The 15,297-nt window shown below is 34.3% G+C and overlaps 2 long non-coding RNA genes across 4 annotated transcripts; both read right to left on the bottom strand.

The window, feature by feature from the left end:
- On the bottom strand, nucleotides 1-2,013 carry LOC113059805 (uncharacterized). Its single transcript, XR_003278159.1, has 4 exons — nucleotides 1,798-2,013; nucleotides 1,525-1,592; nucleotides 710-727; nucleotides 1-175 (listed from the first exon to the last, which is right to left on the bottom strand). It is a non-coding gene; the product is annotated as an uncharacterized LOC113059805 (long non-coding RNA).
- Nucleotides 2,014-10,731: 8,718 nt separating this feature from the next.
- LOC113059804 (uncharacterized) lies at nucleotides 10,732-12,907 on the bottom strand. 3 transcript variants are annotated; one of them, XR_003278157.1, is made up of 6 exons: nucleotides 12,847-12,907; nucleotides 12,074-12,178; nucleotides 11,868-11,988; nucleotides 11,694-11,758; nucleotides 11,380-11,591; nucleotides 10,732-11,291 (listed from the first exon to the last, which is right to left on the bottom strand). It is a non-coding gene; the product is annotated as an uncharacterized LOC113059804 (long non-coding RNA). The 3 variants fall into 3 exon arrangements; XR_003278156.1 differs by having other exon boundaries at nucleotides 11,694-11,988; XR_003278158.1 differs by having other exon boundaries at nucleotides 11,694-11,988; nucleotides 12,074-12,174; nucleotides 12,847-12,905.
- Between the last annotated feature and the right edge of the window lie 2,390 nt (nucleotides 12,908-15,297).

The raw sequence follows: 15,297 nt of genomic DNA, 5'->3' as shown, positions 1-15,297 counted from the left end.
TATTTAAAATCAAATTCCTGTTTATTAGCCTCTACTCTTTATTTACACTTCATTGTCATCTGATGCCTGCATAAGTTGTCGTCCAGTCCCTCCTGCCCAGTCTGGCGAATAGCGCAGCCACTTTTGGGTGAAAATTGGGTGATGGTAGCTGTCCCCATCTGCTGAGTAAGAGCATCTAAAACAGAAGATAAAATCACAATGCAAAACAAATTTAGCATTTAAGTTAAACAGAACATATATTTGAACAAATTCAGTAGCCTAGGCCTATGATTTTTCAATGATCGGATAAGGCAATAAGTTCTCGTGTTGTAGGCTAGATCATATTTCCCCTATATTCAAAGCACTTTTCAAAACTGCCTGTTCATGGATGTATTCGAATTAAAGGGAGGCAAAAAGGATTAGCTTGCAGTGACCTCTTTCATAAGGAAAATGTATGAGGCCAATTGACTCAAAAATGTTTGTTTATTATTTTATTGGTTCAGAAGTAGTTGTTAACACCACAAATTTAATATAAATAACTGGATACTAATTAAATAGTTAATGTAGATTAGAGTTACCATAGACAAAAGATGTTTTGACAAAATAATCATAGACAAAAACCGTTGCATTCAGTTTTTGATGAGGTTTTGGGCTGGAAAACCAATTGCAAGTGGTGCAAGTTGTTTGCAGAAATAAAATAAAATGAAATCAAAAATATTGTTTTGCTTACTTGGTGTGCAATAGTGATCTGTAAAAGAACAGAAAAGACAAAAATTTCTGTTAAAAACAGCAATTAAAATTCACAATCATACAGTGTGACTGTACTTTATACATATGTACTCAGGTAACCAATCTGTTATTAAAAATATAAAAACAAAGAATATAAACAACATAATATACAAATTAAATATACAGTGGTTGATTCTTTTCAGCTACAGTTGATGTAATAGTAGCATTCAAGAAATAAATGTAAAATATAAAAAACGAAATACACTTTAATGTAGGCCTATAAAATATACAATTCTCATTAAAGCTAATGAATTACGCCCCATTAACTGGACTCCCCCGGCCTCTCAGATCACCATACATGTTAAAGGGATTTTAATGCTAAAATATGCTATTTTTTATGCTGCACTTTCTTCCTATAGTGAATATCAAGCTACAATATATATGTTTGTCAGCTCAAATGTTTCAGTGGTAGAACTTTTGCCTGGCGTGTAAGAGGTCTGGGTTTGGGTATTAAAATGAAGTACAATAGTTGTGCAAGTACAATGCTGTATCACTTGTGACGCAAACATCCAAAAGCAAATGAAAGCCGATGAGTACAACTGATGAGTAGTTTACACTTTATAGATTAGGGGGTGCAGAAAGCTTTGTAAATTATTTATAATGTTTATTGAGATAATAGTACAATGTTGACATTTCAATGATTTATAAGTGATTAATAATATATTAACTAGTAACTATTAACCATTAAGGATTTTGTTTGATTGAGTTGTTTACTGAAGGCCCTGACTGAAACCCCAGGGTACTCAGGGTACTTACTGTCTGACAGCAGGTTCACTCAGACTCTGCTCATCATCACTGAAGAGTCCAGGAACAAAACAAGCCATCTGACACAGAGACAACAATATTTACTCTGCAGTTCCAGGTTCATTAGAAGGAAACAAGATAAAGCAGAGGTAAAATGCAGATAAAAGACAGAATAATATATATAACAACAATAATAACATATGTAATATACAAATTCTACTACTAATAATATAATCTTAAAATAACAGAATCTATATTTTTAATTTTAGGTTGAGTGTGACTTACGTTTTGATGTCAGGGACTCCTTAAAATTGGTGAAATATATTCTGAAAAAGGCATATTAATGTATTTCATGAGCTTCTTTCATGAGTATTTCATGAGCTTATTTTCATGAGTTCACCTGTATTTCTAAGTCAGTATCTCCCTTCAGCAACATTTCTGAAGGGAGATACTGACTTAGAAATACAGATTTACTGAAGAAGCTCATGAAATACATTAATATGCCTTTTTCAGAATATATTTCACCAATTTTCTTTTCAAAAATCTTGGAGTTTCACTTTGTTCTGTATAGTTTATTTCTGTCCTCCTGAAATCACAGAACAATTTGTATTAATATCTGTTTATCATGAAATATAAACACTCATGTGAACTTGTTTTCAGCCGATTAACGTTACACTCTCAGTGTAAGTGACGTCATCGATTCAGTAAATCAGCCTTTTCCAAAAAAAAACACTGACAAATCACCAGCAAAACATTCACAGAGCCATCAAAATATCTCATACACACACGAAGATTTGATGAAAAGCCCAGAGTTTCATCAACAAGAGCTCAAAATTAGCCTAACGTTACCTGAAAACTGCTAAGACGCTAACGGACTTTTTCGAAGACATTAAACCATTTCTATAAAATAAATTTAATTGAAACATGTCAATAACAAGTAAGAAACTTGTCAGAAACATTTGTATATCATATTTGTGTGATTTTAGCGACTAAACTTACCTAAAACAGCGTAAACCGCAGCAAGAGACGGAGATTACTGCTTGCCAGTAACGGTTTTTGTGTTGACGCCCCGTTTCCATGGCAACTCTGCTCCCCGCTCGCGCAGAACTCACCGCACAGACAGCATTCACACAAACAAACATCTCGAGTTAAAACATTACATTTATAATGTACAGCCTCATTCAATAATCACTCACTATAGAGACGGATTCTTTCTGGCAGCCTGTAAAAGAGTGAAAAACACGACGAAAAAGCAGTCAGGACTTCTCTTTAATAAACCGCTTTTACATTTTCCCTCCGAGATACTGCTGGAAACTCAAGGCTTTAACATTAATTTACCGTGACCGTTGTCTAAACAAGTTAACGGTAACATTATTTGAAAATGAGCCAGTCTCTTCAGCTGCCCACAGACTGTATAAAAAGACACCGCGTGCCTGTGCTGTCTGGATTCATATCGAACATTAAGCAAGCTTACCTGTACACTTGTGCCAAGGGTCCAGAAATGAGCTGTGTCCGGTGCAGTACGTTGGGTATACCACCCGTTGATCTCCCGGTCAACCAAAAATCGATGGATTTTCAATCATATTTCCCGGTCAACTATATTTCGATGCATTTTCAATCATATTTCCTGGTCAACTATATTTCGATGCATTTTCTATCATATTTCCCGGTCAACTATATTTCGATGACTTTTCAACAACAGCATCATTTCTCTGTCCACTATAAATCAATTACTTTTCAACACATTCAGGGATCACCCGGTAACCAAATATCAATGCTTAATCAATCATAAAGATAACTATGGATCAATGTTGTTCCAATATTGTTGCCATCAACATTAATAACATCAGGTTTTCATCGATATGATAATGTTGATTCAACATTTATTTTGCATTGAAATTTCAATATCAACCATAATGATGATTCAGATGGAAAAACAATGTTTATTCAATGTTGGCTTGCTGTCTGGGGAGGCTCGTTCAGTTCACCTGATGCGCGTACACCTTCAAACAGGTAAGCAAGGGTAAATATATTTTTTTATTCTTCTTTTTGTAATGATATCACGTGGTTAAGCGTACTGTTTTAATTATTTCAGTATTTCTGCATCACGTTAGACAGGGCCGTGTTTTTAAAGGGCAGTTTATGCTCCAATTATGGGTCAGTGGGCTGCTCAGCTAGCCTAACATTGTCATTAGCCTAAGCTAACCTGTACTGTTTATAGACCTGTTGCAGTTTTAAATAAATTTATGATGTGACATATGGGTCTTCAGCTTTTAGACATGACTAATACAAGCACAACAATTGTAATTTGTAGTTACTAACACACAATAACCACGACATTTACTATGGGTTTACCATAGTAACCATAGTTTTACTCTGGTATTTGTATTTACTAACACACAATAACCACGACATTTACTATGGGTTTACCATAGTAACCATAGTTTTCTCTGGTATTTGTATTTACTAACACACAATAACCACGACATTTACTATGGGTTTACCATAGTAACCATAGTTTTACCCTGGTATTTGTAGTTACTAACACACAATAACCACGACATTTACTATGGGTTTACCATAGTAACCATAGTTTTACCCTGGTATTTGTAGTTACTAACACACAATAACCACGACATTTACTATGGGTTTACCATAGTAACCATAGTTTTACTCTGGTATTTGTATTTACTAACACACAATAACCACGACATTTACTATGGGTTTACCATAGTAACCATAGTTTTACCCTGGTATTTGTAGTTACTAACACACAATAACCACGACATTTACTATGGGTTTACCATAGTAACCATAGTTTTACTCTGGTATTTGTATTTACTAACACACAATAACCACGACATTTACTATGGGTTTACCATAGTAACCATAGTTTTACTCTGGTATTTGTAGTTACTAACACACAATAACCACGACATTTACTATGGGTTTACCATAGTAACCATAGTTTTACTCTGGTATTTGTAGTTACTAACACACAATAACCACGACATTTACTATGGGTTTACCATAGTAACCATAGTTTTACTCTGGTATTTGTAGTTACTAACACACAATAACCACGACATTTACTATGGGTTTACCATAGTAACCATAGTTTTACTCTGGTATTTGTATTTACTAACACACAATAACCACGACATTTACTATGGGTTTACCATAGTAACCATAGTTTTACTCTGGTATTTGTAGTTACTAACACACAATAACCACGACATTTACTATGGGTTTACCATAGTAACCATAGTTTTACTCTGGTATTTGTAGTTACTAACACACAATAACCACGACATTTACTATGGGTTTACCATAGTAACCATAGTTTTACTCTGGTATTTGTAGTTACTAACACACAATAACCACGACATTTACTATGGGTTTACCATAGTAACCATAGTTTTACTCTGGTATTTGTATTTACTAACACACAATAACCACGACATTTACTATGGGTTTACCATAGTAACCATAGTTTTACTCTGGTATTTGTAGTTACTAACACACAATAACCACGACATTTACTATGGGTTTACCATAGTAACCATAGTTTTACTCTGGTATTTGTAGTTACTAACACACAATAACCACGACATTTACTATGGGTTTACCATAGTAACCATAGTTTTACTCTGGTATTTGTAGTTACTAACACACAATAACCACGACATTTACTATGGGTTTACCATAGTAACCATAGTTTTACTCTGGTATTTGTAGTTACTAACACACAATAACCACGACATTTACTATGGGTTTACCATAGTAACCATAGTTTTACTCTGGTATTTGTAGTTACTAACACACAATAACCACGACATTTACTATGGGTTTACCATAGTAACCATAGTTTTACTCTGGTATTTGTAGTTACTAACACACAATAACCACGACATTTACTATGGGTTTACCATAGTAACCATAGTTTTACTCTGGTATTTGTATTTACTAACACACAATAACCACGACATTTACTATGGGTTTACCATAGTAACCATAGTTTTACTCTGGTATTTGTAGTTACTAACACACAATAACCACGACATTTACTATGGGTTTACCATAGTAACCATAGTTTTACTCTGGTATTTGTAGTTACTAACACACAATAACCACGACATTTACTATGGGTTTACCATAGTAACCATAGTTTTACTCTGGTATTTGTAGTTACTAACACACAATAACCACGACATTTACTATGGGTTTACCATAGTAACCATAGTTTTACTCTGGTATTTGTAGTTACTAACACACAATAACCACGACATTTACTATGGGTTTACCATAGTAACCATAGTTTTACTCTGGTATTTGTAGTTACTAACACACAATAACCACGACATTTACTATGGGTTTACCATAGTAACCATAGTTTTACTCTGGTATTTGTATTTACTAACACACAATAACCACGACATTTACTATGGGTTTACCATAGTAACCATAGTTTTACTCTGGTATTTGTAGTTACTAACACACAATAACCACGACATTTACTATGGGTTTACCATAGTAACCATAGTTTTACTCTGGTATTTGTAGTTACTAACACACAATAACCACGACATTTACTATGGGTTTACCATAGTAACCATAGTTTTACTCTGGTATTTGTAGTTACTAACACACAATAACCACGACATTTACTATGGGTTTACCATAGTAACCATAGTTTTACTCTGGTATTTGTATTTACTAACACACAATAACCACGACATTTACTATGGGTTTACCATAGTAACCATAGTTTTACTCTGGTATTTGTAGTTACTAACACACAATAACCACGACATTTACTATGGGTTTACCATAGTAACCATAGTTTTACTCTGGTATTTGTATTTACTAACACACAATAACCACGACATTTACTATGGGTTTACCATAGTAACCATAGTTTTACTCTGGTATTTGTAGTTACTAACACACAATAACCACGACATTTACTATGGGTTTACCATAGTAACCATAGTTTTACTCTGGTATTTGTAGTTACTAACACACAATAACCACGACATTTACTATGGGTTTACCATAGTAACCATAGTTTTACTCTGGTATTTGTAGTTACTAACACACAATAACCACGACATTTACTATGGGTTTACCATAGTAACCATAGTTTTACTCTGGTATTTGTATTTACTAACACACAATAACCACAACACTTACCAGGATTTTACCACAGTAACTGTTTTTACTCTACACTATTTGTAAAGCACAGTAACCACTAAGTTTGCCATGCCTTTAATATCTTTTTGTGATGTAATTGTAATTCAGTGTTTTTTCTGTCTTGCAGTTACGTCGGATTACATACTCCACAACAACCTGTAATCCAGCAGATCTTTAAAGAAGCCATCTCTTGTAAAATCTCTCTCTCTCTCTCTCTCTCTCTCTCTCGCTCTGCTAGAATTAACAGGGAACTTCAACTCCACGCTCCCAATGCTGATATTGAAGAAGCTGTCAAGGGGGCTGAACAAGTCCTTCTAAGGACCAACCCTTCACAGGTAATGTTGAAGACTCTTAGTTATAACTGATTTGCTTTAATGAACGCATCCTTATATTATGTGTTAATCAAATATTTTGGTCACAGATCATTTTAACACACTGTCTCAACATGTTTATATTTCAGGAAGGCCTGTCATGAGATTTGAATTTGACCATCTTGTGCATTTATGAAGAAGACCAAAAGCTGCAAAGGCAAACACTTCCAATGGTACGTCAGATACATTTTTCTCAGCATTTGATGTTTCTTAAATTTTGGTTCACTTAGCCCATCAGGAAGAACACTCAACAAAGAGCATGTTGTAGTAGTAATAATTCATCCAATAATCATATTATATTGCACAAGCGTACTTGTACAAAATTCTACAACTTTTACTCCTACTGCTGTTATTGGCCATTACCACAGCTCCCATCAGATTGTGCCCATTGTAAGAGTGTTTATATCATGAAGTTTAAATGAAGTCCATTGTATTCTTTATTAATCTTTACAAATTGGTGCCGCCTCTTCCTCTTTCAACAGTACATGATATCTGTCCACACCTCATAGTCTGCCTTTCTTTCTATGGTGACGTTACTGAACACATCTGTCTTAGAAGCAAGAGAATGGAAATCCTAGTTTAACTTTTCAAGTGCTACAAATCAGATCTTCAATGAATTTGGGCAATCAGATCACTTAAAGTTGTTCACACAAAGACCAATAACTATAATGAGAAGTATTTTAGCATCCACACCAACAGACAATACTGTACAATTACTGCTATGCACACTGCAGTTACAGTATGTTGTATTCTGCCATTTGTTGTTGTCAGTGTTTTTGTTGTTCATCATGTGATAAATTATCTTTGTTTCTTCTTGCAGGATTTCTCACAGATTACTTAATCATTCTTCATCAGCTCTTCACAATATCAGCCCATTCAAAAGCTTCCAGATCTTCCTCTCTTGTGTGACACATCTGCTCTCAGTCCTTTACTGCCAACCTCCAGTCTTAGCATTTCTGCTTGTATTCATTTTTCCTCTACATTCATCACTCCAATCTCTACTATAAGCACTCCTGTATATATATATATATATACACACATAATAATAATTATTATTATTAACCATTTATTTGTTTTGCATTTATTCACAATAGAAGCAAACAATGATTACAGGATATATGTTTTTAAAGGTGATAATTGTAAAATATTGGAGCATTGTTCTTAATCATTTTTGCCTATTTGGTTGATAAAGGGAAGAAAACAATATATTTTCAACTGTAGCCTTGATTATTCTTTGGCATCTTTTGTCAGGATTTCTGTAAACAAATTCCCTTTTTATTTTTGAATATTAAACTTATGTTTTTTGAAGGGAGTTTCTGTTGCAATTTTTTTTGTTTGTTTTCACTTAGTTACCTCTATGCATTTTTTTTTTAATCAACTTTTCTTTTTTTTTCATAGTGGAATAAACTGGAGAGAGACTGTTCTGGGCACTATGTTTATCTGCGAAAAGTTTGACATATCAATAAACACTGTAAAATGACTAGACAATGAGTGATTGATGTCATGATGTTTGTTTGTTTGTTTTCTATTCCTATAGTTCAACTGGTGGATCTAAGAATGGCAAGTTTTTAGGGTCCATTTCCATGAAACGTAGATGTGATAAATTGTTTACCTTTAATACACTATAAATACATTGTAAATATTACAGAAGGAAAATTGAGTAGTAGAAAATTATTGTGTTTAAATAATCTTCAGAGGTGTTTTTTTTTAAGCAAATGAAACATTTTGACATTTATTTTTCACACAGTATATGCAAACTTTTGAGTTTAAGTACTGTACACTAATATTAGTGTAAACAATGTAGCCTATTCAATACAATGGGAATCATACCTTCGTTAAAACACAAAACAAAAAAACACCTTTAATCAACGTATTTCTTGCTGCATCAGGGTAACTGCAGCTTCTGTCCATTCACTACAGGAACCCGGAAGCTCCCGGCATAAATGACCATATATGTACAAATTAGTGTGACGCCTCTGCTCAACTGGGTTGCCATTGGCTTTGACGTTCCCTTGGCTCTCGCAGAACTCGCTGTGATTGGACTATCTTTTAACCCAAATTATAAACCGCTTAATGTTGCAAAGTCCGTTTGACTGTAATTATTACGTCAGTAACACCTTCAGTTAACAATGCAGTGTTGCTATGTCGTGAGAAATTACCTCTTCACCGAAATCGTAACCCTAACCCTAAGCACAACTCCAATAAACTCCAAATACCAGCGCTAATATTACTCGCGTTCAAACGATAGAATGGCAGAGGCTTATGGGTAATGTAGTTTAAAATGTTTAATAATTAAAAAAATGGGAAAATGCAATCTTTTTTAACAAAGGGTAATCTAAACATGTTCATTGTGTAAACATTAATGACATATTTAAGAGGCAGGCTGAAATTCGATATTTTACTAAGTGCACTTTTTTAAACACCTTTATACCACCTTTCATATATGTTTGAAAACTCTGTCCAACATTATTTAATAAGCATAGCATAAGTAGTTGTCCTGCCAATTTTTTCTTTGACACTATAATCAGACTTTGATTTACAGCCATTTGAAATTTACATTTTTTTGCTCTTCTAGGGGACTCTACTGGGCCCTTGAAGATGGAAGGGCAGTAAAACATACACATACCTTTTCTCATCATGGACAACAGACTGTGCTGAGTCATAATTTTTAAGTTTTTCTTTTCAACAAATTGCCAATATGTAAGTTGTAAGTCATGTTTATCTTAGAATAAGAATAGAACCATACAAATATACATCAGTGCCTATTTGGAATAGGCTCCAAATATTGAATTATATCAGGTGCAAGGATACAGTATTGAAAGTAAACAAAGACACCAATTTAAACAACCAATACATACTGTGACACTTCATTGTACTTTCACAGTGTCAATGTGTCATTCAGTAAGACAAGGTACAGAGAGTGTGTAGTTTATAGTGCAAAGCCATACAATTCATGCAATGCAAAGAATCATAATATTAAGAGCTAATTTGTGTCTCTGTGTAAAATACTCCTCATATTTGTCCTCCTCGGGTACTAAACATCAGTAATGTGCATGCTCATCTTGCTTATTATACAGTACTGGATTCATGTTGATTTTTCCCTTGTCCATCACCTTCAGTTGTACATGAAATTCCTGCAGCATTATAGTCCATGCAGTATCTTCTAATGCAGCTTTCAGCCTGCCCTTCATCTAACTGAATGCCATTAATGTAACCAAATGTTCATTTCTTAATTAAAACACATTTATCTATTGTTTACAAAATTAAATGGTGTATTTACCAAACACCATTCTTAATATAGAATATTCACCCTACTTTATTATCCAACACCATGTGCAGTACTTTACTGGAGGATACAACATAAAGACAACTAAAGTAGTGTATTAAGACAAATGATATACAATTTTTAACAATATTAAAAATGGGTTATGTTAAAACCATATTTTTCTAATCAGATGAAACCATGCAAATGCATGCATGGTGAAATGTCTTGAGCCCCAAAGAATCACATCAAGTTTTTAGAGCTCTCCTGCTTTTCTTCCTCTTCTTGCTTGTCCATGTCCTGGACATATCATAATCTTCCATGTCATACATTTTTTTTTGCAGTTGTTATGCAGCACCCTACAGCACAACTGATGAACAAAAGACATGTAACTAATTTAAATCAAATATCTTTATTGTCACAATACAATGAACACAAGTATACAGGTGATGAAAGTCTTGGGTGCAGACTGCAGCGTGACAGTATGGATGACAAATTAATTAATTCATGAATATATATGAAATACAAATTCTGAATATATATATGCAACACACATATATAAGGGACTCAATTCAGGTAGAGAACAATATATGTTAAAAATTATGCTATACAAAGAGCATGAATTGAAAACAATAATAATCACAGTACACATACATCTCTGCAGTAAAGCACGGTATGAATTAGTGCAAACAGAATGTCAGGGTGCATAATAATATTGAGTCCAGTCAGCATAACTGATAAGAGTGCAGGGCATATGAGGTTGGTGGGGTGTGTATGGTTTTACTGGTATGAGTTCAGTTCAGTCTGATTGCCTGTGAAAGGAACTTGTCTCACTGTCTGCTGGTGTAGGTTCTGTGATAACGTCTGCCTGATGGTAACAGTGAAAGCAATCCATGGCTCGGCTGGCTGGAGTCTCTCACGGTCCTCCTCACACTCCACCTGGTCTAGATGTCCTGGAGGGCCAAAACATGTATTTAGGTTATGGTAAATCAATAAACAATATATAGTATTTTTATTTATAATTGTTGCACTGGACTTAACATTGATTCTTGTTGGGGATATTGGCCAAAAGAATCCCACCACAACTAGCTCTCGTTGTTTAGCTGTGATGTTTACTTTGCAGGCCGTAACATCTGAGCTGTCGCAGTAGAGCGGTTTGTGAATGCAGTCTTCACAGAAGATAACTGATGGGTTCAGGTAGCAGTGATGCACTCGGTGGCCATTCAATTGATATCTTCATCAATTGGCTTCATCTTAATTCAAACAAACAGACAAAACAATAAGTCAGCAATAACAGCAATAACCATTCTAGAGTAATAGTGTTGGTGAATACAGTTGCAGGTGTCAGTACTCACCATATTCAGTCATTTCCTTCCCAAATCACAGAGATGATGCACAGCTTATTTGCTCATTTTAGGAGCTATAAAAAAGATGTATATGTCAAAAACTATAACTGCGGACTTGAAAAGTCTTTTGAGAGATCAACATCAATGTTGTACCACACATAACTGCATTGAATTCAGACATACAAATGGAAATGTGAAACTTTTCACCTTTCTGTCTTTTCTTTTGGGGCACAAGAAGTCCATGTTCATTCCTCATTTCTTTAGGACTGGTTTGACTGATTTTCTTTGCGTTTCTGGTCTTCAGCTGTAAAACAAGAAAATATTATTGACCCCATGTTTAATCATTATTGTTGTTTAAAAATATAAATAAAGCAGATATCATTATATACTTCAAGCACAAGTTCCTTGGCAACTCTAGTAGGCTCCTGAGTTCATCTGTACACATCAGATTCAGCGTCTGAGAAAATGCCATCATGCAAACTCTCAGTTTCTGCCTTACAACAGAGCATAAAAGAATGTGTGAGTGAGGGAGTACAGCATGAAGATGAAGTGAAAAAGGCAGAGAAAGGCAGAATTGTGTGTATAAATTTAACAGAATGAGGGGAACATTTAAGAGATTTAAGAGAACAGTATTGTCTGTTGGTGTGGATGCTAAAATACTTCTCATTATAGTTATTGGTCTTTGTGTGAACAACTTTAAGTGATCTGATTGCCCAAATTCATTGAAGATCTGATTTGTAGCACTTGAAAAGTTAAACTAGGATTTCCATTCTCTTGCTTCTAAGACAGATGTGTTCAGTAACGTCACCATAGAAAGAAAGGCAGACTATGAGGTGTGGACAGATATCATGTACTGTTGAAAGAGGAAGAGGCGGCACCAATTTGTAAAGATTAATAAAGAATACAATGGACTTCATTTAAACTTCATGATATAAACACTCTTACAATGGGCACAATCTGATGGGAGCTGTGGTAATGGCCAATAACAGCAGTAGGAGTAAAAGTTGTAGAATTTTGTACAAGTACGCTTGTGCAATATAATATGATTATTGGATGAATTATTACTACTACAACATGCTCTTTGTTGAGTGTTCTTCCTGATGGGCTAAGTGAACCAAAATTTAAGAAACATCAAATGCTGAGAAAAATGTATCTGACGTACCATTGGAAGTGTTTGCCTTTGCAGCTTTTGGTCTTCTTCATAAATGCACAAGATGGTCAAATTCAAATCTCATGACAGGCCTTCCTGAAATATAAACATGTTGAGACAGTGTGTTAAAATGATCTGTGACCAAAATATTTGATTAACACATAATATAAGGATGCGTTCATTAAAGCAAATCAGTTATAACTAAGAGTCTTCAACATTACCTGTGAAGGGTTGGTCCTTAGAAGGACTTGTTCAGCCCCCTTGACAGCTTCTTCAATATCAGCATTGGGAGCGTGGAGTTGAAGTTCCCTGTTAATTCTAGCAGAGCGAGAGAGAGAGAGAGAGAGAGAGAGAGAGATTTTACAAGAGATGGCTTCTTTAAAGATCTGCTGGATTACAGGTTGTTGTGGAGTATGTAATCCGACGTAACTGCAAGACAGAAAAAACACTGAATTACAATTACATCACAAAAAGATATTAAAGGCATGGCAAACTTAGTGGTTACTGTGCTTTACAAATAGTGTAGAGTAAAAACAGTTACTGTGGTAAAATCCTGGTAAGTGTTGTGGTTATTGTGTGTTAGTAAATACAAATACCAGAGTAAAACTATGGTTACTATGGTAAACCCATAGTAAATGTCGTGGTTATTGTGTGTTAGTAACTACAAATACCAGAGTAAAACTATGGTTACTATGGTAAACCCATAGTAAATGTCGTGGTTATTGTGTGTTAGTAAATACAAATACCAGAGTAAAACTATGGTTACTATGGTAAACCCATAGTAAATGTCGTGGTTATTGTGTGTTAGTAACTACAAATACCAGAGTAAAACTATGGTTACTATGGTAAAACCCATAGTAAATGTCGTGGTTATTGTGTGTTAGTAACTACAAATACCAGAGTAAAACTATGGTTACTATGGTAAACCCATAGTAAATGTCGTGGTTATTGTGTGTTAGTAACTACAAATACCAGAGTAAAACTATGGTTACTATGGTAAACCCATAGTAAATGTCGTGGTTATTGTGTGTTAGTAACTACAAATACCAGAGTAAAACTATGTTACTATGGTAAACCCATAGTAAATGTCGTGGTTATTGTGTGTTAGTAAATACAAATACCAGAGTAAAACTATGGTTACTATGGTAAACCCATAGTAAATGTCGTGGTTATTGTGTGTTAGTAAATACAAATACCAGAGTAAAACTATGGTTACTATGGTAAACCCATAGTAAATGTCGTGGTTATTGTGTGTTAGTAACTACAAATACCAGAGTAAAAACTATGGTTACTATGGTAAACCCATAGTAAATGTCGTGGTTATTGTGTGTTAGTAAATACAAATACCAGAGTAAAACTATGGTTACTATGGTAAACCCATAGTAAATGTCGTGGTTATTGTGTGTTAGTAACTACAAATACCAGAGTAAAACTATGGTTACTATGGTAAACCCATAGTAAATGTCGTGGTTATTGTGTGTTAGTAACTACAAATACCAGAGTAAAACTATGGTTACTATGGTAAACCCATAGTAAATGTTGTGGTTATTGTGTGTTAGTAACTACAAATACCAGAGTAAAACTATGGTTACTATGGTAAACCCATAGTAAATGTCGTGGTTATTGTGTTAGTAAATACAAATACCAGAGTAAAACTATGGTTACTATGGTAAACCCATAGTAAATGTCGTGGTTATTGTGTGTTAGTAAATACAAAATACCAGAGTAAAACTATGGTTACTATGGTAAACCCATAGTAAATGTCGTGGTTATGTGTTGTTAGTAAATACAAATACCAGAGTAAAACTATGGTTACTATGTAAACCCATAGTAAATGTCGTGGTTATTGTGTGTTAGTAATACAAATACCAGAGTAAAACTATGGTTACTATGGTAAACCCATAGTAAATGTCGTGGTTATTGTGTGTTAGTAACTACAAATACCAGAGTAAAACTATGGTTACTATGGTAAACCCATAGTAAATGTCGTGGTTATTGTGTGTTAGTAAATACAAATACCAGAGTAAAACTATGGTTACTATGGTAAACCCATAGTAAATGTCGTGGTTATTGTGTGTTAGTAACTACAAATACCAGAGTAAAACTATGGTTACTATGGTAAACCCATAGTAAATGTCGTGGTTATTGTGTGTTAGTAACTACAAATACCAGAGTAAAACTATGGTTACTATGGTAAACCCATAGTAAATGTCGTGGTTATTGTGTGTTAGTAACTACAAATACCAGAGTAAAACTATGGTTACTATGGTAAACCCATAGTAAATGTCGTGGTTATTGTGTTAGTAACTACAAATACCAGAGTAAAACTATGGTTACTATGGTAAACCCATAGTAAATGTCGTGGTTATTGTGTGTTAGTAACTACAAATACCAGAGTAAAACTATGGTTACTATGGTAAACCCATAGTAAATGTCGTGGTTATTGTGGTTAGTAAATACAAA

This window comes from Carassius auratus, chromosome 41 (genome assembly GCF_003368295.1).
Source record: "Carassius auratus strain Wakin chromosome 41, ASM336829v1, whole genome shotgun sequence".
NCBI lineage: Eukaryota > Metazoa > Chordata > Actinopteri > Cypriniformes > Cyprinidae > Carassius > Carassius auratus.
The sequence above is the reverse complement of the archived record's forward strand: the minus strand, read 5'-3'. Positions and strand labels throughout refer to the sequence as shown.